Below are 25,734 nucleotides of genomic sequence, written 5' to 3' on the forward strand. Positions count from 1 at the left end.
GAGTATGGAATTCTCTGGGTGAAATGACTGATAACTTTCCAGTATCAGATGTTTTGTTTTCTGTGCAAATTACACTAGCTTACATTAAAATGAGCATGAAATTGTGCATTATACTTGAGGCTTTTGTTAGCATATTGTGTTATGTCCTAGAATCAGATCCCCTATGCGGCGGAAAGACAATCACTCCAGAGTCGATAATGTAACAGCAAAAGGGACTTTTATTCCAGCTCGCTGGGGTTCGGTCGTATCCAACGCAGTGGAATTCTGACTCGAACCCTGATCTAAATTTACAACAAGCTTATATAGGGCTACAGTGAGCAAGCAATTATTGTCCTTGCAAGGGTTGTAAATTCTTCAGGAAGGGTGGGCTCAGGATGCTCCTCAACCACAGGCTCCTGAGGCTGGAGTGCACCTGGTATTTGTCAAACGCACCGGTTTAAGTTAATTCCTGGAACTGCCTCCCCCCTCTGCAGTTTACTGAGTCACTCATGTAAGCCTTTTGCCCTGCCCCGGGGCCTAGGGGCCTGCCTCTGTCTTGGTGGGTCCTCACAATTGTAGTAAGGGGAAAAGAGTTGTATTCACTATAGATTGTGATAGACTAGCAAGAGGAGGTGATCTCTGTAGCTTCTAGGACTGACATTTAGAAATAGATGGATGCTATGGGGATAGAGCGACAGGGCGGCAGACATGGGTGACATGTAAGTTTTCTCAAAATCCCCTAGGTGGCTGAGAGTTTTACAGCTTACACACATATGCATGGCATTTTCAATTCTAATATTAACAGCAATTATAGTAATTTTCATTGCTATTATCATAATAGGAATGAAATTACAATAGTAAATCAGTGATCATTTACTAAGCAAATCCAGCCTATGTGTTTGAAACATTCTTGTTCAGAATATTTCGAATGTTATGCGTTTCTTTCACTGATCCGACAGTTTTTTAGTATTTCTGGAATTCCCTCTCTGAAACCATTTTCGGTATAAATTTGATCCACATAAGAAAAAAAAAAGCACTTCCCCATAAATTATAATGACTGTATCACTTGTCACTTAATCATTCATGTTCTTCCGTAATCTCTGACTGATTGCTTTTTGTTCTTTCCAACTCAAATCTAGCCTTACTGGGTCCAAGTCTGGGGTCTTTTGTATTCAGAAAGCATACATCAAATACAAATTATTTTTTAAATTATTTTAGAGCAAAAGAACTTAACTTCATCAATGCTTTATCTTTTTTTGTTTCAGTGCAAGCAACTTCTTACGGAATTTAGAGGCGAACATATTCTTTTTTATCCACGCGCCTATCACAAGGTGTATTAACTGAAATTCCATGGAAGTCGTGTGTTTTATTTTTAAAAATCACATGTATTTTTCAATTTATTCTATAGCAAGTTGGCGCATATTTGTACGTACATAACAATGATTTAAATTATTCTTTAAATTATAACTTTATTGTTTTCCACGCTTTTGAGAAACTCAACTTTATTGTTTTCCATGCTTTTGAGAAACTCAATCTGTAGGTTGGCAGTAGGGCCTTGTTTTCGTATTTTCTATGTCTGTAAACTAGGCAAGAAGATTTGAACAGCTTTATACCACATGCTAAACCTGAAAAGCTCAGGACAGGCCTGCGTGGCGGCCTTGCAAACTCAGAGACCTAAAATAACCACAAAAGATGGCTTAAAATTAAAACTTTTTCACTAAAAGCAGTTCATGGTGGGTAGTCGCGCCCTAAGGCAGTATTTTTCCCTAACAAATGTTAATTTGCACCTTAACTAAGCCCGTGATTGTCTTTTGCATCTGAGATAACATCTGATTCACACAGGCCTTTGCAAAACAAAGTAATTTCCCCTTTTGCCGGGCCCTCAGGGCACCAGGGCAGAGACCAGGAATCTTCTCATTCTTATTGGTATCTTATTAACTGTTGACTGTTAACTGTCCTGTACCCGCCTATGTTACAGAAGCCTGTGTCTATCATTTTACTTTATATCCAATCCCAGAGGTCTCCCCGCTTTGCTCTCTCCCACCTCCCTGATCTATCACCAGTGGATTTCCTGGAACCCACTCGCTTCTCCCCCTTTGACTGTCACCTATAAAGCTAAGTGCAAAACTGCCCTTCTCCGGAGCATCATCTCAGCCTGTTGAGGTTTTAGCTCCCAGGGCATGTCTACAGTTTGGCTCAAATAAATTCACAAAAACTCTTCACAGGTTGGAATGATTTCTTACGTTAACAAGGCTTTAAGACTTCAAATATTATATTATCATATTACCAAGCATCATTTTCTAAATACATGTATTATAAACTTCTTTTAAGGATGGCTGATATGGGGGAAAGCATTCTTTTTGTGAATTCACATGTTTCTTTGCAGATTACTATGTATTCCTTGCTGAGCATAATCCAGATTTTAGAATACAGGTTTCCAAAGTGAAAATTTTTATTGTGGGAGGGAGGAGAGTGTGTTCTGTTACATTTTTAATACTTAGGGAATTTTTATTGTGATTTTTTTAAAAGTACCACATAATTTTATAGTTGAACTTTGTGGTCTTTTAAAAGCATACTTTAAACTTTATATCCACTTTGAAGAAATAACCTATATTTCAGAGTTATAAAACTACTACTAACTAAATTTATAGTCAGTTGAATAAGTTCAGTGAGTTTCTAGGAGGATTTGTGTTGTAGGCGCACATCATAGATTTGGTGGGATTTTTGGGGTGTTTTCATGCCTGCAGTGTGACGTTTGAAAACCACAGCCTGACCGATAATGTGAAGAAAAGTTGAGGATTGTTACCTAACCCAATGACAGATTTCCTCTAATCAACATTGATATTAAAAAGCTACAGAAGTCATATTTCTCCTAGAAAGGGCACCTTTTATAACTTTACACAATATCTTTTAAATTTACATATTCATTTTTATGTATAGAGTTATTCTTAGAGCTATAGAAGCTGAGTATGAAAAAGTATAGAACTGGGAAATAATGGAGATATAGATTGCTATTAGGTAACCAGGGATGTTATCATTTCCATAGTATTTTCTCTTCCTGCTCAGTGTATCTTATGTTGACAGTCACTGAATTATGCTTTTCTTTCTCAATTTGAATAGGTCCTTAATAGTGATATTAAAGAGAATTTTGAAAAGCGTAATTTTTTGGTAACTCATAATAATTATATTTTCCCATCCCCTAAGCTGTAATTTTTTTTTTCACTAAAAACCAGTAAATTTCATTGTAGATGAACTATACCTCAATAAGCCTGAGGGTGTTTTTTTTATTGTTGACACCATTACATATAAGAAGGAACTCTTACCCTTTGTGACAGCATGGATAGACCTGAAGATTATTATGTTAAGCAAAATAAGTCAGTCAGAGAAAGACAAATACCATATGATTTCACTTATATGTGGAATCTAATGAACAAAAGAAACTGATGAACAAAAAAGACCCAGAGACATGGAAGCATGGAACAGACCGAGGGATCTCAGAGGGAAGGGAGGTGGGGGTGGGAAGAGATTAACGAAATAACTTATATGCATATATACATAACCCATGGATACAGACAACAATTTGATTATACTTTACCCACACATTAATTTTCACTATTTGTCCGTGTGCAGGTATAGCTAACTTGTCATAGATATCCTAAAGTATATTTTTTTCTCATTAGTAGAGAAATATAGACAAAGGCACAATAGATGGTAACTGGAAACTATACTCGAAATAATGATCTGAACTCTCCACTCTTAAAAAAAGTAGATATCTCACTCCTTGTTATGCTAGCAAACCCACTAACAGCACAGCTGCCAGCTCTTGATTTACTTCAAAGGAGAAATGTAATGTCAGAAAACACACAAAAAAATAAACTATACGTATGAGAAGTTTACTTGTAGAAAAGATATGCATAGAATTTTAAATAATTACACCAAGTATTGTTAGTTTCAGAATTAATTAAGAGTAGTACCTTGATTTTATATTACCTGATTTAAATTGAGATCTGCAGGAATTTGAAAGCGTTAGAAAAGGAATGTTATTAAAGTTCAACACATTAGTTATTTCCTTTCAGTATGAAGTTCATTCACATTTAGTAGACAGTTAAAACCTATGAGTGCCCCTTAAAAGTGGGCAGGTACATATAGAAAATTTTGTTCGCAGACCCTGGAAACTATACAATATAATAAGGGAGAAGGAAATATGAGACTCATGTCAACAGGGACTTCCTTTTTTGAGGGAGGACTGTCACTGTGTCCTTTGTTGTAATGGATGAGACAGGATGGATAGAGAATGAAGAATGATAACTCTTCTGAAGAATCCTGGCACTTCATATGATTGATCCCGTTGTCAACCTAGAGTGTGCTGTTTAAGACAAGATTATAAATACCTTTGGCTTCACTTTTTTATCCTAGAAAACATATTCAAAAATTCTAGTGATGATATGTAATTTCCAAAAATATGTGAACATAGCTATTTTTAACTATATTTATGCATGCAAATAAGAATTATTTTTTATTTGCTTTTCTTCATACAGATTTATGGCCTTGACTCAAACAATAGTGACAGTAGACAATAGAAAAATAGAAGCAAATTCAACAATATATTCTGGTTACCTATCACTGCATGAGAAGCCACCCCAAAATTAGTTTGCTTAAAACAATGGTATATTATATCTCTAACAGTTCTGTGGGTTGACTAGGCTCACCTAGTTGTTTCTAACTGTTGTAGCTTCTTCAGTTGCACTCAATAGTAGCTGGATAGATCTTCTGTAAGGGCAGTGAGAGGAGCTCAGAAAGCGCACTCCTCTGGATAGACATCTGTTAAGCTGGTAAGAAGTAACTAAGTAAAGCACTTAAAATTTCTGGAGATTCATTAAAGGGCTTACAGCAAGTTGAGAAAAAAAATTAAATAAAATCCATGGAGATGGGTAAAAACAATGGGAGGCCCTGGCATTTGAGTTAGTGACTGCAATTATATCCCCAGGGCTCTGCCTTGCAGAACTGCTCTTCCAGTAAGTTCAGTGGCCAAGTTGCAGCTCTAATCTCCCTTAGCCTCCTGGGCTGGAAGAGCTATTTAGAGTGATTTTGGTAGCCAGCGGCCATTAGCAGATGTCATTTTCATTTCTCTGAGCTATGGAAAGTTATGTCATGTGGCTGGCAGTGGCTGTGTGGCTTCCAGTTCCCCACTTGAAACTCTTGCTAGGTGTAATGGATCTAGGGCAGGAAGCAAATGAAATGAAAAAAATTTCTCACACTGTATATATTCAGTAGAGCTGTTTCAGAGGGCTTGACAGGCAAGTGGTAGTCCCATTACCTCCAGCTTCCTAGGATCAAAGAACTGTTCCAGGTAGATTCAGCAGCAGGTCAAAATTCGCAGATTCTCATCCTCTGTAACTCTGGGCTGTAGAATATTATATTAATACTAGGTGGTGGCCGCAATCAGAGAATGACACCAGTTCCCCCTTTCCATATGCACCCACACTGAGAGAGAGAGAGAGAGGAAGGGAGAGAGATATCGAACCAGAGAGAATCCTGGTGGGGAAGCTAGTGAAAATCAGGTTTTCTCACACCCAGCTCCTGCTACATAGCAGAGATATGCCCAGGTGATGATGGTGGAAACAAGCCTCAAAGACTCTCAGTATTTCACAGGGGCAGGGATTCAATATGAAACAATTTATGCGTGAGAACATTCTTTAAAACAATAGAGCAGTTAGCTGGAGGTTATTGGGGGCTAATATCTCAGTTGGATAACCAGCCAGGAGGTTAATGTGGAGATCAAGGAGAAAGAGACTCAAAGAGAGCACAGAGACCAACAATAACTAATGAAATCGAAGCACTAATAAAAAAAACTCCTAGCAAACAAAAGTCCGGGATCAGACAGCTTTACAGGTGAATTTTACCAAACATACAAAGAAAAAATAACACCTATCCTCCTCAAACTATTCCCAAAAATTTAAGAGGAAGGAAGACTTCCAAGCTCTTTTTATGAGGCCAGCATTATCCTAATTCCAAAACCAGATAAAGACACTACAGAGGAAGAAAATTATAGGCCAATATCCCTGATGAACATAGATGCTAAAATCTTCAATAAAATATAAGCAACTCAGATCCAGCAATATGTTAAAAAGACCATACATCATGACCAAATGGGAATTATTTCAGGGATGCAAGGTTGGTATGATATTTGCAAATCAATAAATAAATGCAGGATAAAAATCACATGATCACATCAATAGACACAGAAAAAGCATTGGACAAAATCCAGCACCCATTTAGGATAAAAACTCTCAGCAAAGTTGGAATAGAAGTATCATACCTCAACGTAATAAAGCCCACATGTGAAAAACCTACAGCCAGCATTATACTCAATGGGCCAAAAATAAAATTGTTTCCCTTGAGATCAGGAACAAGAGAGCATGTCCACTTTCAACACTCTTATTCAACATATTACTGGAGGTCCTAGGCATAGCAACCAGAAAAGAAGATAAAATAAAAGGCATCCAAATTGGAAATGAGACAGTAAAACTGTCATTATTCGCAGATGACATGAAATTGTACATAGAAAACCCTAAAGACTCCACCAAAAACTACTAGTTTTATAAATTAGTTCAGCAAAGTAGCAGGATAAAAAAATTAACATCAAGAAATTGATGGTATTTTTATACAACAATAATAAACTCTCAGAAAGAGAAATTAAAAAAAAAAAATCCCATTTACCATTGCAACAACAAAAAATAAAGTACCTAGGAATAAACTTAACCAAGGAGGTAAAATACCTGTACTCATAAAACTATAGGATATTGACAAAAGAAATAGAGGAAGATACAGACAAGTGGAAGCATATACCATGTTCATGCATTGGTAGAATTAATGTCATTAAAATGTCCACACTGTCCAAAGCAATCAATAGATTCAATGTGCAATCCCTATTAAAATACTAACAGCATATTTCACAGATCTAGGACAAATATTCCAAAAATGTATATGGAACCAAAAAAGACCCCGAATAGATGCAGCAATCTTGAGAAAGGTGAACAAAGTTGGAGGGATCACAGTACCAGATATCAAACTATACTACAAAGCCACTGTAATCAAAACAGCCTGGTACTGGTGCAGCAACAGACACATAGATCAGTGGAACAGAACAGAGACCCCAGAAATCTGCCCACACCATTAGAGCCAATTAATATTTGACAACGGAGGCAAGAACATACAATGGAGTAAAGACAGTCTCTTTAATAAATGATGTTTGGAAAATGGGACAGGCACATGCAAAACAATGAATCTAGACCACCAACTTACACCATACACAGGAATAAACTCAAAATGGATAAAAGACTTAAAATGTAAGTCATGAAACCATAAAATCCTAGAAGGAAACATAGGCAATAAAATCTCAGATGTCTCACATGGCAGTATTTTTGCTAATACATTTCCTAGGGCAAGGGAAACAAAAGGGAAAAATAAACAAATGGGACTACATCAAACTAAAAAGCTTCTGCACAACAAAAGAGACAATCAACAAAATGAAAAGGAAACCCGTCGTATGAAAGAATATATTTGCCAATGATACGTCTGATAAGGGGTTAATTCCGAAAATATATAAAGAACTTATACAACTCAACATCAAGAAGACAAACAATCCAATTAAAAAATTAGCAAAGGACCTAAATAGACACTTCTCCAAAGAGGACATACAAATGGCCAATAGACGTATGAAAAAATGCTCAGTCACTAATTATCAGAGAAATGCAAATTAAATCCACAGTGAGGTATCACCTTATAATTGTCAGAATGGCTATCATCAATAAATCAACATACAACAAGTATTGTTGAGGATGTGGAGAAAAGTGAAGCCTAGTGCACTGTTGGTGGGAATATAGATTGGTGCAGCCACTATGGAAAACAGTATGGAGTTTCCCAAAAAAATAAAAAATGGAACTGCCATTTGACCCAGTGATCCCACTTCTGGGAGCATAGTCTAAGAAACCCAAAATGCCAATCCAAAAGAATATATGCACCCCTATGTTCATAGCAACGTTATATACAATAGCTAAGATTTGGAAACAGCCCAAGTGCCCATCAGTAGATGAGTGGACAAAATAACTGTTGTACATTCACACAATGGAATACCATGTAGCTGTAAAAAAGAAGGAACTCTTACCCTTTGAGACAGCATGGATGGACCTGGAGATTATTATGCTAAGTGAAATAAGTCAGTTAGAGAAAGACAAATATCGCCTCATCTTACTTATTTGTGGAATCTAATGAACAAAATAGGACTAGAGTCATGGATGTATGGAACAGACTGACAGACCTCAGAGGGAGGGGTGTGGGGGACACTGGAAGAGATTATTCAAAGAACATATATGCATGTTAGCATAGCCCATGGACACAGACAATAATGTGGTGAATGCTTGGGGGGGATTGGGTCTGAATAGAAGGTGCCAAAGTGGGGGCAATGGGGGACATCTGTAATACTGCCAACAATAAAAAAATTTTTAATCAAAAAAATAATAGAGTACAGCTAAAAACTAAAAACAAATTCATTATCAGGAAGACAGTGTGCATGCTAGAGTGTGTCAACCTGAGGAAAATACCAAGGTTGCACACTATGGGCAAAACAGACTTTGATGAAGAAGTCCAGACAAATCAATAAAGAAATGTAAAAGCAAACACCAGCTAAAAGAAGCTTGTGGGGACTAGTATTGACAGTTACTACACTGTATTATCTAAAATATCTGCTATCGATAAAAATTATGAGATATTCACAGAAACATGAAAATGTGACCCATATAGGGAATGAACAGTGGGCAATAGAAACTACCTTTAAGGATGCCCAGATGTTGGACTTAGCAGATTATGACTTCAAAAAATTACAAATATGTTCAAATAGCAAAAAATCTTATTAAAAATTAAAGGAAAGTAGGATGGCAATGTCTTTCTTATCAGTTAAATAATGTCAAGAAAGGGAAATTATTTTATAAGACTCAAGAAAATTCTTGAGTTGAAAAGTACAATCCAAATGAAAAATTTTTTAGTGAGAATCACCAGTAGATTTGAGCTGACAGAGAAAGAAACAGTGAAACTGAAGATTGATAGATATTATACAATCTGAACAACAAAGAGGAAAAATAGGAAACAAATTCACAGAGCTCAGAAAAACCTGGACACTATTCAGTGCATCAACATACTATTAATGTGAGAACCAGAAAGACAAGAGACAAAAAGGAGTAGAAAAAATGTATGCAAATAATGATTTTAAAACCCCCTAATACCATCTATTGAAGAGGCTGTTTTCTCCATTGTATGTTCTTGCCTCCTTTGTCAAATATTAATTGACCATCATGGTGTGGGTTGATTTCTGGGCTCTCTGATCTTTTCCAGTGATCTATATGCCTGTTTTTGTGCCAGTACCAAGCTGTTTTGATTACAGTGGCAATTTTTATAAAAATCTCAGCCTCGTTTTTTTCAGGAATTGACAAACTGACTCTAAAACAAATATGGGATTACATGGGATCCAGAGTAATCAAAATAATGTTTGAAAAAGAACAAATTTGGAGGACTTATATATCCCAGTTTCAAAACTTACTCATAGATGTAGTAATCAAGAGAGAGCAGAACTGGCATATGTGTAGACATATATGTCATTAGAATTGAATTGAGAGTTGAAAAATAAGCCCTCACATTTTGGTCGATTGATTTGACAAGGATACCAAGACAATCTAATTGGGGAACAATTTTCTTTTCAATTAATACTGCTGGGAAAGCTTGATATCCACATACAAAATAATAAATTTTCATCCCTAATTCACACCAATGTAAAAATTAACTCTAAAAGAATCATAGAGCAAAATACAGGTGCTAAATCTATAAAACTCTTATAAGAAAACATAAGAGTAACTCTTGATGACTTGGATTAGGGGATGGTTTCCTTGATATGACACCCAATGCAAAAATGACGAAAGAATAGTTAGATTAATCTTCATCAAAATCTAAAGCTTTTGAGCTTAACATCACCATCAATTAAGTTAAAAGAGATCCCAAAGAATGAGGAAAATAGTTTTCCACCCATGTGTTTGATAGCAGATTTGTATCCAGACTATACGAAACATTTTTACAATTCTGCAGTCAAAAGAACAAAAAATCCAATTTAAAATGACATGATATGAATAGGTATCTCTCCAAGAAGATATCCAAAAACCAGTAAGTTTATGAAATGATGCTGAACATCATTTTTAATTAGGGAAATGCATTGGAAACCATGAAGTGTTATTTAACACCTTCTAGATTTATCTGTTATGAAAAAGACAGACAGTGACAAGTGGTGGAATTGAGACATTGCTTATGGAAATGTAAAATAGTTCAGCTGCTTTAGAAAACTGTCAATTCCTCAAAATATTAAACATATATATATCAAAAAATTGAAAACAGGTTTTTAAACCAAAACTTGTACGCAAACCCGGCTGGTGTGGCTCAGCAGTTGAGCATCAACCTAGGATCCAGGGGATCAGGGTTCGATTCTCAGTCAGGGCGCATGCCCGGGTTTCGGGCTCGATCCCCAGCAGGGGGCGCGCAGGAGGCAGCTGATCAATGACTCTCATCATTGATGTTTCTCTCTCTCTCTCTCCCTCTCCCTTCCTCTCTCTGAAATCAATAAAGATAGATTTAAAAAAACCAAAAAACTTGTACACAAATGTTCAAAGCAGCATATTCACAATAGCCAAAAGGTATGAACCCAAATGTTCATCATCTGATAAATGGATGAACAAAATGTGGGATATATATGCAATAAAATATCATTCAGTCATAAGAAGGGATGACATATTTATATATGCTACAACATGGATGAACAATGTAAACATTATGTGAAACAAGATAATAAATACCACATTTGATTCCTTTTCTATGAAATGCCCACAGTAGGTAAATACATAAAGACAGAAAGCAGATTTGTGGTTTCCTAAAGCTGAGAATGGAGAGAGGAATGGGCAATAACCGCTAATGGGTATGAGGTTTCTTTTCAGGGTGAGAAGAAATTAGATTCTGGTGATTGTTACACAATTCTGTGACTATACTAAAAACGAATGAATTGTACAGTTTAAATTGGTGTTTTATGGTTTGTGAATTAGATCTCATTAAATCTGTTTTTTAAATGTAATACCAGAAGAAGAAACACTATATAAGATGATATAACTGCATCTTCTATTTTGAATACTGGATTCTGTATGGCTCTCATTCCCTGGCTGCTGGTGTTTGAGATGTGGCAATTGACTCCTTTTGGCCCATCTGCTTTTCTTTAATGACTCAGTGATTCTGGCAACCTAGCTAACGGATCTGTGTGCTAACCCCAGAAAGACCTGTGCTTTGGGGTACCAAAAGGAGATAGGCGCCAGAAAAGATGACTGAATACCCTCTAATTGGACCACTCAGCAGTTGACAGAATTGACCTTTCCACAATTAGACCAGCCTTCAGTTTTCCAAGTGGCTTGTAAAACTGGATTCGAATCTGAAACCTGAAACAGGTCTTTTATCATCAGACCTCTCTACCACCTTCCTCCCATTTCTAATTTGTTTCTAGACTTGAGAGCTGTGGAGGTTTGGTAATCCATTTAGCAGTTTAAAAATAACGAAAGAAGAGGAGCTAACCAAACGAGAACAGTGACTAAGGTTAGAGACATATGAAGGCTAGACTAGACTGGGTTTCCAAGATGGTCTTCTCACATGGCTGACAGCTGATGCTGTCAGCTGGAAACACAGCCATGGCTGTCAACAATAAAACTACACGTGGCTTCTGTATTTATCTTGGGCTTTTCATAACATGGTGCTCTTGCTCTCTCTCCCCCCCCTTCCCCCCACCCCCCCTTTCTCTTCTTTTTGTATCTTTCCACCTTCCCATCCCAAATCCCATAATCATACAAAGAAACTCTAGGACAAAAACAAACAAACATTTTCTGATTCCTCTAGCTGTTGCACCATCTTCCTGATTTCAGCTACTTTTTAAATGGATCTTATAAATTAATTTTGATTTTTATCTCAGCATAGCATGACTCTCAATAGCAAAGTCTCTGGAGTCTGACTACCTAAGATGAACATAGCGTGTACTCACACATTCTTACCATCTTATTGTCTCATATCAATGGCCAGAAACACGAGTTAAAGAATAATTTGTGTTTGTCTTAAAGAATAATATCATCTTTGACTAGTTCCCGATTTTATTATTTTTTTAATTTTAATTTTAATTTTTGTTTGTTTGTTTTTTGTGTGTGTGTGTGTTTTTTTAATATATCTTTACTGATTTCAGAGAAAGGAAAGGAGAGGGAGAGAGAGAGCTAGAAACATCAATGATGAGAGAGTCATTGATCGGCTGCAGCCCGCAACCCGGGCGTGTGCCCTGACTGGGAATCGAACCCCGATCGCCTGGATCCCAGGTCGAAGCTCAATTGCTGAGCCACATCCAGCTGGGCTAGTTCCCGATTTTAAAGTAAATTCATCTCAAGTTTGTCCATGAAGCATGATTTTTGCTGTAGACTTTTGAGAATAACCACTTATCAAATTCAGTAAGTTCTCTTTAATTCAGATTATTTTGAGAATTCTATTGAGATAGTTATCCTATTTCTCCTTTCAAGTTTAATATGGAATATAAGTTCCATAATGTTGAAACTATACATTTTATGATGCACTCCTGAGAAAAACTCTCCTGAAAATATGTTTCTAAAATATTATCATTGGATTTGCTTAACTCAGATGCGATTTCTATGTTTATGGGTGAAGTAAGCCTATAATTTTATTTTATTTTAATATCCGTAAGTGTTCTAGAGCCAAGGATGTATACTACTCATATAAAATTGTAAGCTTGCCTTTTGTTACATATGATTTATTTCTCCCCTTTATTTTTTTCACATGCTGTATTTCTTGTTTCGTTTTTGCTCATTTGCTGCCTTCCATTGTACATATCAAATGCCTTCTGCTGGTAGAAGCTGAAATAACTTATTTTTATTGCTCTCATTGTTTTTGTGGGGTTTCCAGTTGTTCAGTAATTAATCAAAACACTTCTGTAATTTTTCTTCACACTCTATAGAATAAGAAAACTTTTTTGTATTTATTTAAAAAAAAAATTCACCCATCCCCCACCTGCCTCCCCTTTGGCAACTGTCATCAGCTTGCTCTCTGTATCTATGGGTCTGTTTCTCTTTTCTTTTGTGTATCCATTTGCTTTGTTTGTTTCAAATTCCACATGTAAGTGAAATCATGCAGTGTTTGTCTTTTTCTGTCTGACTTGTTTCACTTAGCATAGTACACTCTAGGTCCATCCATGTTGTCGCAAATAGCAAGATTTCCTGGGGTTTTTTTTATTGCTCAGGCATATTTCATTGTATATGTATACCACATTTTCTTTTTGTATTCATCTCTCAGTGGACATCTAGATTGCTTCCATATCTTGGCTATTGTAAATAATGCTGCAGTGAACATGGGACATATTTTTAACATAATTTTTGAATTAGTGTTAAATTTTTCTTCAGATCAGTACCCACAAGTGGTATTTCTGGGTCATGTGGCAGCTGTATTTTTAATTTTTAAGGAATCTCCGTACTGTTTTCCTCAGTAGCTGTATGCAAAATTCTGCATATCCTTTTTTAAACAAGGCTACCAAAACTGCATAAATTTCAGGCATCACAAAATTTTTACCTAACCCTGCAAGTCAAGGAAGAAAGACAGGCTGGGGAGAATTAGTCAGACAGGATTACTTGAATATACTACGCATGGCTACAGGTCAAGACTGAGGGTTATAAGGAGAGCTAACAGAAGCAACAAACTTTTCTTTAAATGTGGGCAGTTTTTAGCTTCTCAAAAAGAGAAGTGTCCTTTGAAGGGGTTAAGGAGCATTGTGGAGAAAGAAGACAAGAAAGATTGGTGACTATAGACATACTATTAAGTGAAAAAAATATACATTTTAAATTCTGTATATCCCACACAAATACATATGCCCGGGTGTGACAATACACAAAATCTCAAATCCTTACAGCAAGCTGATAACTTAGCTGATAATATCCCTATTTTGTGGCCACAGAAACGGCAGATAGGAAGATTATTTGGATTGTCTAAGACCTCACAGCTAGCAAATAGCAAGGTTCTGCAGTGTGCATTCTTTCTGTACACCACGCCAAATGAGGTTACACACTTTCTGAGAAATATACTGAAAATACACGCATCTTCCGAGATTACCGTTCAGTTCCTGCTGCTGTATGGAATTGTCTTTACTCTTTTGTTCTCCATTTCATTCTTTGACGCTTCAAGTGGATTTCATTGTGTTTTGTTTTGGCCATTTTATTACCTCTTATATCCAAGATTTGGAAGCAGCTCAAGTGCCCACGGGTAGATGAGGGGATGGAAGAGCTGTGGTACATTTACACAATGGAATACTACTCGGCCGTAAAAAAGAAGGAAATCTTACCTTTTGTGACAGCATGGATGGATCTGAAGAGTATGACATTAAGTGAAATAAGCCAGTCAGAGAAAGACAAGTACCATATAATTTCACTTATATGGAGAACCTAATGAAAAAAATAAAGTAACAAACAAAATAGAAACAGACTAATGGAAACATAGAACAGACTGACAGCTATCAGAGGAGAGGGGGTGGGGGCTGGGTGGAAAAGGTGAAGGGATTAAGCAAAAAACAAACAAAAAGCCTCACAGACACAGACTGTAGTATGGTGATTACTAGAAGGAAAGGGAGGTGGGAGGAAGTAGAGAGGGTAAAGAGGAGATAAATAGTGATGGAAGGAGACTTGACTTTGGGTGGTGAATACACAGTACAATATACAGATGATGTATTAGAATTGTACAACTGAAACCTATATAATTTTATTAACTTATGTCTCTCCAATAATTTCATAAAAAATAAAATATGTCTTAGAGATCTGTCTATATCAGTGCATTAGGAATTCCTTCAGTATTTCTTAGGACAGTATGATGTTTCATTTTCTAGACATACGATATTTATTTAAACAATCTATTACCAATGGATACTTAGGTCACTTCTGATTTTTTGTTAATACAAAGAATGCTAAATAAATTAACCTTTTATTTATGCCATTTCACATCTGTGCATGTATATTTATACGATGAGTTCCTAGAAGTGAATTTGCTAGCTCAAAGAGTATGTGTGTGTATATGTTATACTTTTGCACTCCAATCATTAATATATAAAAGTGCATTTTCACCCTTATGTTCATGGACATAGCATGTCGCCAAGCTTTTCAGATCTCTGTCAATATGATAGTTGAAAATACCCTCTCAATAGAATCTCAATTTTTATTCTTTACTTTTATGAGTGATTTAGCAATTCCTCAGATGCTTAAGATCTATTTTTATTTCCTTTCCTTGGAACTGTTATAATTTTTTCGGTAATTTTTCTATTGCATAATCTTACAGCTTTTTATTGTAGGAGGTCTTTATATAATAGAGAAATTGGCACTTTGTGAAATAATGTGTTGTTAGGGGATATCTTACATTACTGTATCAAAAATATCCCAAAATGGAGTGGTTAAATGTGGTAGAATTTTTTGTCCTTTCATGATTGTAATAGATACAAAGTCCATGTATCAACGGATGACTTCTAACTGTGGGCCCAAGGTGACACGTATGATTCTTACTCACCCCTAGAAATCAAGAAGAATAGAAAGTTCCAGAGGAGTCTTCCCACAATCTTTTAAGGGCAAGAATCAAAAATTCTATGCCTTACGCTCACTCAAACACTCTTGGCCAGAACTTTGATGAAGGCCCTATCTAGAAACTCAGGGGACCGGGAAAGGTAGCCTTTAGGTTGGTGGCCCTGTGCCACTGCAACTAGTACTTTAGCAATAAGCCCGGCAGCTGCGGGCAGTGCAGCAATGCAGCTGCAGAGGCCACGGGGTCCAGAAGCAGCCTGGGCCATGGGGGCCGCTCACAGCGACATGGAAGGGGAGGGCAAGAATGTCACGGAGCCTGGGATCGTGTCATCATTTAGGCATTGAAGGGAGTCTTCCTCAAAGGTGAAAAGGGCAGAGCTAAGAAAGCTCACAAGAAGGTGACAGAGCGGCGACCTCTGCACATTGGGGTGCTGTCCCTGCCTGAGGGAGTGGAGCCCGACACACTGCTTAGTGACTACATCGAGAAGGAGGTGAGGTTTTTAGGTCACTTAACGTTCAGACTAAGACTTAAAACCATCCAGTAGGACAGACGATGAAAAGAGAGCCCACCAGCTCCCTGGACAGTCGGTCCAGGCACACGACAAGGTCATCAGCCTGTCTCCTTACAATGTCAAGCTGGCCTGGAGGAATAAGAAGGACACTATCCTCAGGGTCCCCATCCATGACATTGCACCATGTCCTACATGCAGGATACCGCTTCACACCTGGTGGTCCTGAAGACAGCGCAGGACCCCTGTGTCTCCCCAAGCCAGAGTCTGTGTGTGGAAAATTCCAGAGGCCTCACCGCAGGCTCGCTGTCAGAGAGTGGAGTGGGGCCTGTGGAGGCCTCCTCCTGGTGATCGTGGCCGTGGAGAGCAAGGTGGCAGCGGAGGAGCTGTACTCCCTGCTCAGGCAGGTCTTCCAGATCCTGTATACGGCGCCCACCATCGACTTTCTGGACAGGACCATATTTGATGGGGCCTTGGCACCCACCCACCTGCGATCTGTCCCTCCACAGTCCTGATGACTCTTCCACCAAGGTGCACATGAAGGAGCCATACAAGACGGATGCCAGCACCTTCTCCTTCCCCAAGCGCTGCACGCGGGCAGCATCTCGCCCTCGCCCTGCGTGCCCACAGCGCCCCAGGCCAAGATGTCCCATGAGAACAAGCTGAGCGCCAGGGCCGTGGACCCGCTACGGGATTGCATGTCACGCTGTGCACCAAGCTGTCCTCTCAGGATATCCAGCAGTTTGCAGCGCTGCTGCTTTAGTACCACGCCAGGGCCTAGGTGCACGAGTTGTGCACCCACCTGCTGGAGCTCTATGGGGACAGCCGTGAGTTTCTGCTGCTGGGGCTGCGGTGCTTCATCCCTGAGGACAGCCAAGTCCTTCGAGAACTTCCTCGAGACCGTCAGAGGGAAGGACAGCCACGACGTAATCACCGACAGCTTCAGCTGGTACAGGTGGGCCATGAGCTCCACCTCCACCTCAGTGGGCACAGGGCAGCGGGCAGCTCCAGCGACCAGTCGGTGCCCTCCACTGTGGGTGAGTGGGGACCGCATAATGTCAGACATCAGCGATGACATCGAGGCGCTGGGCTGCAGCATGGACCAGGCCTTGGCCTAAGAGTGTGGAAGCCCCCGTGGGTCCACCCTCCCCGTCGGAGGTGGGGCTGGGCCAGGCCCCCAGCGAATGTGTCCTTCTATTGTGAAGGAGACCCTGGTCCGCCTGCCCCACACCAGTGTTGGTTTTGCACATGACCCTCCTACTGCACCTCTCAGAAACCTTTAAAGAGGTTTATTGAAACGTGAGAAAAAAATATATAAGCGCCTACTTGCTGTGATGGATAATTATCCATTTGCCAAAACATGTCATTTTTTTCCAGTGAGTCCCTTTGCCTTTGCTTCTTGTGGATTGTGACTTGCAAAATGGCACTTTGTTTCTATATCTGAATTTATCATTTTTTATGGTTTCTGGCTTTAGTGTTCCCTTTACAAAGACCTTTCTCGTTCTGTGATTATGTCTTGAGAATCTTCTATCGTTTCTTCTAGGAAATGTTCTAGGCGCGGTGGCAGCAGCCCCTGCTGTTTCTACCTCTCCCTCCCTGTCTTACGCTTCCTCTTTTGACATTTGAAATTTATAATATTAAATTATTCGTTTCATTATCGGTCAAAATGCCTGACCCCAGAAATAACATTTATAGTCTATATTTTTGGCATTATATATTCACACAAATACTAGCCTTCAATCTTTTCTAAGATTCATTCCATGAGTATGGTCATTCTTCATGGACAAGTTGCGAGATACACTGAACTCCACTTATTTGTTCACTGCATTTATGCCCTCGATCTATTTCTCCTTGGAAATGAAAGAGAGCTGGTGGGGTGTAAGGAAGCCCATCTGATAGCTTAGGGAAAGATACAGGAAAGAGAGCTTCAAATGTTCATTAAATGGAATTAATCATTGAAATAAAAGTAATATACTTTATAAAAGGTGATTTAATGACTTGGAAAATTTAATTATGGTGATCTGATTAAATTAAAGTGTCACAAAACATTGGTATCATCAGAATTGATTTGCGAGCACCATTGCAATTTTAGACTGATGAAGCTGCAGCAGGAGATAAAATAATTTTCTCCTCCAGTTAAGAGTCAAGGGACTGAAGTTGTGATATAAAAATACAAGCAATAATAACTTGACACTGTGCCTGCCACTCCTCTCTGTCTCTCGCATTCTTTCTCTCCTTTCTTCCCCATCCTCTCTTTGATTTTTCCCTACTTATTTCCATCTCTTCCCCTTTTCTCTCTTACATTTTGTGCTGATTTCCTACTTCTACTGTCATGCACTGATTATTCTGACTTCAGAAATTAAGTTCTTTCATTTCCTACTTGGGTGTCTGAGCAGGAAGCTGAGAGTGGTCCTCATCACAAATCCCATTACCACTCAAAAGAACAACTTTGACTCCTTTCTTAAAAATTATGTTCACTATTGACTATTAGTGATATATAAAAAATCATATCTTGATACAACCCTGAATGTAGTTAAATTATAATTTATTGTCTTTCTTGAGATACTTTTGTAAATTTTTTATTGAATTTATTGGGGTGACATTGCTTCATAAAATCATACAGGTTTCAAGTGGACAGCTCAATTAAACATCCATCACCTGCACACTGAATCATTCGCCATCGCCCCAAGCAAAGTCTCTTTCAGCCCCCGATTTCCCCACCTTTGCCCACCTACCCCCACCCCTTTTTCCCTCTGGCTATCACCACACTGTTGTCTGTGTCTATGTGTTTTATATATATATATTTTGCTTAATCCCTTCAAATTATAACTTATTTTCAATGCCAGTTAGTTAACTTATGCTAATCTTGGCTTTGAAGTGGATCGAAGTGGTATATATTCCAGTGTTTCACTTCTTCATTTATGGGGCAAGTATTTTAAAATACAGTTTTTTAATATTTAAATATCAATCTTATGCTTATTTTTAATTGTGCTAAATTGTATATAATATAGAATTTGCCATTTTGATCATCTCTGATTGTAGAGTCCCTGACATTAAATATATGTACATTGTTGGGCAGTGATCATCACCATCCATTTTCAGAACTTTTTCACCTTCCCAAACTGAAACTTGATATGCATTAAGCAATAATTTCCCAGTACCTCCTCCCCTTAGACCCCAGCAGCCATCATTGTACTTTCTGTTTCTGTGAATTCAAGTACTCTATGTGCTTCATGCAGGTGGAATTATACATTATTTGTCATTTTGTGACTGTTATTTCATTAAGCATAATGTTTTGCGATTCATCCATGTTATAGCATGGGTCAGGATTTTTTTCCTTTTAAGGCTAAGTAATATTCCATTATATATATATGGCACATTTTTTTCCTCATTCACTGATAGACAGTTTGCTTCCACCTTTTGGCTGTTGTAAATAATGCTGCTCTGAATAAGGGTGTACAGATACGTGTTCAAATCTGTGCTTTTAATCTTTAGGATATACATATAAAAGTGAAATTGCTGAATCATATGCTGATTCTATGCTTAATATTTTGAGGAACCACCATGCTTTTTTTTTTAATGCAGACTGCACAATTTTACATTTCCACCAGTAGTGTGAGAGTTCTTATTTTTCCACATTCTTGTCAACAGTTGTTTCTTTCTGTGGGTTTTCCCCCTGCACCAGGTTCGCAAAGTTACTTTATATATATGTATTTTTTATATTGGCAGCTGGCAATAATTTACACATTTATGTAAAATTTTAATTTAATTAAATTAGCTTTTTGAAAATGTTTTATTGTTGAGAGGATTACATATGTCCCCCAGTTTTCCTCTCTTCACCCCCACCTCCCAGCCCCCACCCCACCCCGCCCCAGGCCTTCAGCACACTGTTGTCTCTGTCCATTGGTTATGCATCTATGTATAAAAGTTCTTGTGTTAATTTCCCTTCTCTCCCTCCCCCCCTCTGAGATATGCCAGTCTGTTCCATGCCTCCATGACTCTGGATCTATTTTGTTGTGAGTCTGTTATGTTCATTAGATTCCACTTATAAGTGAGATCATGTGATATTTGTCTTTCTCTGACTGTTTTATTTCACTCAGCATAATATCCTCCAGATCCATCCATGCTGTCCCAAATGGTAAGAGATCCCTCTTTTTTATTTTTATTTTATAATTTATCTTTATTGTTGAAAGTATTACAGGTATCCACTTTTTTCCCCTATTGACCCTCTCCACCCTTCACCTGCCTCTCCTCAGGTCTTCACCTCACTATTGTATGTGTCCATGGGTTATGCATATATGCGTATAAGTACCCAGGTTAATCTCTCCCCACCTACACCCACCCCGCCCCCACCTTCCCTCTGAGATTTGTCAGTCTGTCCCATGTTTCTATGTCTTTGGATATATCTTGCTTATCACTTTATTTTGTTCATTAGATTCCACATGTAAGTGCGATCATGTGACACTTTTCTTTCCCTTACTGGCTTCTCTTAGCATAATACTCTCTAGGTCCCTCCATGCTATCTCAAAGGGTAAGGGATCCTTCTTTACAGCTGCATAGTATTCCATGGTGTGAATGTCCCACAGCTTTTTTACCCACTCATCCACTGATGGGCACTTGGGCTGTTTCCAGATCTGAGCTATTGCAAATGATGCTGCTATGAACATAGGGGAGCATATATTCTTTTGAATTGGTGTTTCAGGCTTCTTAGTATATATTCCTAGAAGTAGGATCACTGGTTAAACCAGAAGTTTCATTTTTAATTTTTTGAGTAAATTTCATACTGTTTTCCATAGTGTTTCCACCAATCTGCATTCCCACCAGAAGTGTACTAGGGTTCCCTTCTCTCCGCACCCTTGACAACACTTGTTGTTTGTGGATTTGTTGATGGCAGCCATTCTGGCAGGTGTGAAGTGATATCTCATTGTAGTTTTAATTTCCCTCTTGGGTGATTAGTGATGTTGAGCATTTTTTCACATGTCTGTAGGCCATCTTTATGTCCTCTTTGGAGAAGTGCCTATTCAGGTCTTGTGCCTATTTTTTAAGTATATATATATATATTTTTATTGACTTCAGAGAGAGGAAGGGAGAGGGAGAGAGAGAGAGAGAAATATCAATGATGAGAGTCATTGATTGGCTGCCTCCTGCACACCCCCTATTGGGGATCGAGCCTGCAACCCGGGCATGTGCCCTGACCGGGAATCAAACCACGATCTCCTGGATTCTAGGTCGATGCTCAACCATTTAGCCACGCCAGTTGGGCTTGTGCCCATTTTTAACTGGGCATTACGTTAAAATCTTTTATCAATTTTGAGTTTATTCTTGTGTATGGTATATATTGGTGATCTAGTTTCATTTTTTTTGCATGTACCTGTCCAATTTTCCCAGCACCATTTATTGAAGAGACTGTCTTTACTCCATTGTATATTCTTACCTACTTTGTCAAATATTAATTGACCATAATGATGTGGGTCGATTCCTGGGGTCTCTGTTCTATTCCATTGATCTATATGTCTGTTCTTGTTGCCAGTACTAGGCTGTTTTTTTAAAAAATTTATCTTTATTGTTGAAAGTATTACAGGTGTCCCATTTTTTCCCCCCAATTGACCCCCTCCACTTCACTCCCACCCCCACCCAGGCCTTCACCCCGTTATTAACTGTGTCCATGGGTTATGCATATATGCATATAACTTCTTTGGTTAATTAATCTCTTCCCACCCTTCACCCCCCTTCCTTCTTTCCTCTGAAATATGATCGTCTGTTGCATGCATCAATGCCTCTGGATCTATTTAGTTCATCAGATTCTTTTGTTCATTAGCTTCTTCTTAAAGAAGACCCTTCAACATTTCCTGTAGTGCTGTTTTGGTGGTGATGAACTCCTTTAGCTACTTCTTATCTGTGAAGCTCTTTATCTGACCTTCAATTCTAAATGATAGGTTTGCTGGGTAGAGCAATCTTGGTTGTAGTTCCATGTTTTTCATCACTTTGAATATTTCTTGCCACTCCCTTCTGGCCTGCAAAGTTTCTGTTGAGAAATCAGCTGACAGTCCTATCGGTGCTCTCTTGTAGGTAACTAACTGCTTTTCTCTTGCTGCTTTTAAAATTCTTTGTCCTTAACCTCTGGCATTTTAATTATGATGTGTCTTGCTGTGGGTCTCTGTGGGTTCCTCTTGTTTGGGACCCTCTGTGCTTCCTGGACTTGTAAGTCTATTTCTTTCCCCAGGTAGGGGAAGTTTTCTCTCATTATTTTTTCAAATAGGTTTTCAATTTCTTGCCCTCTTTCTTCTCCTTCTGGCACCTGAATAATACGAATGTTGGGCCTCTTGAAGTTGTCCCAGAGGCTCCTTATAATATCTTCATATTTCTGGATTCTTTTTTCTTTTTGCTCTTCTGGCTGGGTGGTTTTTGTCTCCTCATATTCCAAATTGCTGATTTGATTCTCAGCGTCCTCTACTCTACTGTTGACTCCCTGTAAATTATTCTTCATTTCAGTTCCTGTAGCCTTCATTTCAAATTGGTACTTTATTATGTTATCGATTTTCTCAGTTATTTCCCTAATAGTCTGCTTAAACATCCTTAAAAATAAAATTCTGAACTCTGTATCTGTTAGCTTGCTTGGATCTATTTCATTTAGTTCCTCTTCTAGAGATTTCTTCTGTTCTTTCCTTTGTGACATGTTTCTTTGCCTCCACATTTTGGCTGCTTCCAGGTGTTGCTCTCTATGTATTAGGTAGAGCTGCTATGTCTCCTGGAATTTGTAGAGTGGCTTTGTGTAGTAGGTGTCCTGTAGGGCCCAGGGGCTCAGCCTCCCCAGTCACCTGAGCTAGACCTTCTAGGCTCTCCCCTGTGTGGGCTGTGTGCACTGTCCTGTTGTAGTTGAGCCTTGGTTGCTGTTGGCGTCCCTGGGAGGAATTGACCCCCAGGCCAATTGTCTGTGAGGACCAGCTGCAACTACATCAAAGAGCTGCAGTGCTGGAGACACCCCTGTGGAGCAGGATTTGCTTCAGTGGAGCTTTGGTGTTCACCAAGTGTGCCCCTTGAGTGTCACTCGTGGATGTGGTAGGGTTGTCATCCAGCGTGGTCGAGTCTGACCCCCAGGTGCACTGTCTCTGGGGCCTCCCGGGAGGTGCAGAGTCAGCCTGTGCCAGTGCCTTGCCCAGGGCCACCCAGCATGAGCTACACAGCAAACCACAGTTGGCTGCTCCTTGTGCTGGGCTTGGAGGTGCCCAGGAGAGGCCCAGCTATGAGCCAGTGCAGCTGCCGCTAGTGCCAGGCCTGGGGCCGCTGATCAAGCCGTATGGGGCCCGCTGCTGCTTGTTTGAGAGACTTTAGGAAAGTCCCAAGCATGAGGCTCGGGAGGCCACTTGCACAGAAAAGCCCCTGGAAATGGCCTGGATGAGCTGCAGGTGGGGAGGGGCGGGGCCTCCGGGAGTCACGGGGCGGGGCCAAAGGTGCGAGTCAGGTGCTGGCGACTCAAACATGGCCCCTGCCTGCGGGCTGTGCGGGGAGGACCCGCCACAGGAGCCATGGCCTCCCCAGCCCTTCTGCCCGGGAGGAAGCCGCCCTCCGCCTCCCGCCCGGATCTCAGGCAGGTTAGTTCCCCCCGAGTGTCCCAGGTCCCTTCAGGCCGCTGCCCGGCGCTGGGCTCAGAGGGAGCGTCCGAGTGAGTCCGCGCGCGGCCCTTTAGAGGAGCTGCTGGGGCTCCCGCAGCCTCCGCGACCCTCAGGGACAGTCCCCGCTGGTTTCACAGCCCGGAGCTGTGGGGATGTCTCTTCCTGGCCCTGGAGCCCTGGGCTGGGGGCCTGCTGTGGGGCTGGGACCCCTCACTCTTTCGGGAAACCCACCACTAAGATGTCCTCCAGGGTTTACCTGCAGCACCGGGTGTGGGCCCGCGGCCGCGTCTCTGATTCAGCCCCGACCCGCCCGCGTCTCCCCCTCCTCCCGGTCTCGGTGCTGCTTCAGCTCCCTGGTTGCGGGGCTTCTGTGCAGCCGGGTCTCAGGAGGCTCAGAGCGATGGTGGTTCTGTGTTTAGTTGTGATTTTGATGCGGCTGCGGGAGGGGCGGGTGTAGCTGTTCCCTGCGCCGCCGGCTTGTTTTCCTCCAGTACCTGGCTGTTTTGATTACAGTGGCTTTGCAGTATAGTTTGATATCCGTAATTGTGATCCCTCCTACTTTGTTCTTCTTTCTCAAGATTGCTGCCGCTATTTGGGGCCTTTTTCGGTTCCATATACATTTTTGGATTATTGGTTCTATATCTGTGAAATATACTGTTGGTATTTTAATAAGAATTGAATTCAGTCTATAGATTACTTTGGGTTGTATGGATATTTTAATGATGTTAATTCTTCACTCCATGAACATGGTGTATGCTTCCACTTGTTTGTATCTTCCTCTATTTCTTTTTTCAATGCCCTGTAGTTTTCTGAGGACAGGTCTTTCACCTCCTTGGTTAAATTTATTCCAAAGTATCTTTTCGTTGTTGTTGTTGCAATGGTAAATGGGATTGTTTTTTTGGTTTCTCTTTCTGAGAGTACATTATTGGTGTATAAAAATGCCATTGATATCTGGATGTTAGTTTTGTATCCTGGTAGTTTGCTGAATTCATTTATTAAATCTAGTAGCTTTTTAGTGGAGTCTTTAGGTTTTCCTTTGTACAGTATCATGCCATCTATGAATAATAACAATTTTACTTCCTCCTTTCCAATTTAAAGGATCACCCAATAAAATCTTGCCACCGAATGTGTCCTTCTGCTTTGCCAGTGGTTCTCAGGGCACTTTAAAAGACCACCAGCACCTGGGAGTCACAGGCAGTAATTCTGATTTAATTAGTCTGAGGGTAACAGGTGTTTCTAAGAGTCAGGGACTTTTGAGAACCACTAGATAATGTGATCGAAGCAGTGTTATAAGACCTACTTGCAATTCAGCCAACCCCGCCCTGTATTTTCCTAAGCCACCACCTTCCCAGTTCAAAGAGACCTGGCCTCTGGCCCTAGACTGCCCGGCTAATGGCCTCAGCCCGTCCCCCCTTAGCGATGAAAGCGTGAGAACTGTTGCTTATTTCTGGAGTCCTCTCACTGTCATTCCCAGGAAAAGGGCTGCACACGGTTTTTATTATTTGTAGTAATCTTTATTTTGTCTAGGGCCTCTGGCCATTTAGTGGGGGAGGGGAGGGGAGGGGAGGGGAGGAGGGCCCGGGAGCAGGGAGCCCCGAGCCCCCCCGGGCCCCGGGTCCCCGGGTCACAGTCCCTGGAGCAGCAGCAGCAGCAGCAGGCCCAGCGCCAGGGCGGTGGCGGTCCCCGCCGGGCCGCCGGGGGGGCGGGGGGCCCCGTTGCACAGGTCGCCGGAGCAGCAGGTGGAGACCATGTTGTAGGTGACGCCCTGGTAGAGGACAGGCTCGTCCCGGCGGCCGCACGACACGGCGAGCATGCAGCCCTTGTTGGTGACGCGCCCGAGGCCGGGGAGCACGCCCTGGCCCGTGAAGCAGTCCTCGTCGTCGCCGCAGGTCATGGGGAGGCCGGGGCAGGTGGCCGACTCGGTGAAGTCACAGAAGATGCACCGCTTGGCGCCTG

General features: G+C 40.3%; 1 pseudogene across 1 annotated transcript; it reads left to right on the forward strand.

Moving 5' to 3' along the window:
- Nucleotides 1-15,941: 15,941 nt before the first annotated feature.
- LOC308551311 (cerebral cavernous malformations protein 2 homolog pseudogene) lies at nt 15,942-17,283 on the forward strand (annotated as a pseudogene). The gene has a single exon. The product of its transcript is annotated as a cerebral cavernous malformations protein 2 homolog pseudogene (transcript).
- Nucleotides 17,284-25,734: the final 8,451 nt, after the last annotated feature.

The sequence above is a fragment of the Miniopterus schreibersii genome (assembly GCF_964146895.1).
Source record: "Miniopterus schreibersii genome assembly, chromosome: X".
Lineage (NCBI taxonomy): Eukaryota > Metazoa > Chordata > Mammalia > Chiroptera > Miniopteridae > Miniopterus > Miniopterus schreibersii.